Source organism: Nicotiana attenuata, chromosome 11 (genome assembly GCF_001879085.1).
Source record: "Nicotiana attenuata strain UT chromosome 11, NIATTr2, whole genome shotgun sequence".
Taxonomy (NCBI): Eukaryota; Viridiplantae; Streptophyta; class Magnoliopsida; order Solanales; family Solanaceae; genus Nicotiana; species Nicotiana attenuata.
The window spans coordinates 58,669,914-58,671,519 of record NC_031999.1 but is presented as its reverse complement, the minus strand read 5'-3'; positions in this window follow the sequence as shown (position 1 = coordinate 58,671,519).

Here is a 1,606-nt window from a genome sequence, read left to right as displayed (position 1 = left end):
CAAGAATGTAATCATAGAAAGCCAATAGCTCAGAATACAGAGATAACAACAGGGGATCTCCCAGTATACCATTCCGTAGTCCCAAACGCAAATGTGCAGGGGGATCTCCCGGAATACCGTTCCGTAGTGCAAAAGTAAATATGCAGTGCTGGGAGATCTCCTGGAATACCGTTCCGTAGTCCCAAAGTAAATATGCAATACAGGGGGATTTCCCGGTATACCGTTCCGTAGTCCAAAGTAAATATGCAGCTCAAACAATAGAATTACAACTACAACAAGAAATCCTACAATATAGACTAAGTACACGTCAATGAAGAAGCAGCAAATTACTAAGCATACTGCACAAAGTTCAGATAAGCAATTAAGACACATAGACATGCTGTTCTAAACTAAACAAGATAATTACATATGCTAGTGTAGCTCAGTTAAAGGAAAAACAGATATTTTACTTAATGAAAATGGAGTTTTCGCAACAAATAGCCTGTGTATGCACTCGTCACCTCACGCACACGACGCTCATATATCAAACGGTACAAATCCTAAGGGGAGTTCCCCCACACAAGGTTAGGCAAGCTACTTACCTCGAACCAAGCTCAAATCAATCTGTAACAATGCTCTTTCCACGAATATCCGACTCCGAATGCCCCAAATCTAGCCAAAAGCAATTACATAACATAAATATAACTAAAAGGAACTAATCTAGCTAATGGAATCAAAGCTAAAGCAAGAAATTGGAAAATCGCTCAAAATGCCTTCCCGGGCCCAGGTCTCAGAATTGGGTAAAAGTCACCAACTATGAACAACCATTCACTCACGAGTTCACTCGTACCAAAATTTCTCAAATCCAATACTAAAATCTCGATAAAAAAAATCCCAAAATTCGGCCTAAGAACTTTTCTCAGTTTTTCCGAATTTTCACCCCAAATCCGAAATAAAATGGTGAAATCAAGCATAGATTAGTAGGATATAACCATAAGGGAGTTATGAATCATTACCTAATAACTTCCTCTGAAAATCCCTCGAAATTTTGCCTTCTACCGAGCTCCCAATTCAATTTTGTGATATGAACTCAAAACCCTCATTTTTGAACTTTAAATTCTGCCCAGATGTTCCCTTCTTCGCGAACAAGGAGCACCCCTCGCGTTCACGAAGAGCAATTTACTCTTGCTCGGAATTTCTTCATCGCGAACGCGATACCCTTGTCGCGAACGCGAAGGCCTATCAACTCAACCCTACGCGAACGCGGACCAACATCGTGAACGCGTAGGCATAAGGGCCTGGGGACCCAGCTGGCCATTCCTTCTACGCGAACGCGGGACCTACATCGCGAACGCGTAGGCCAACTTCCCCAGTGCTTCGAGAACGCGAGACCTCCTTCGCGAATGCGAAGCACAAAATCTCACCTACCACAAATTCCTCTTCGCGAATGTGAGTCTCCTCTCGCGAACGCGACGAAGGAATTGTCTGCAACAAAACACCAGAAAAATCTGCCAACTCCCAAGGTCCAAAAATGACCCGTTAAGCATCCGAAACTCACCCGAGGCCCCGGGACTGTCACGACCCAAAAACCATTAAAGGTCGTGATGGCGCCGGACACCGCTGTCAG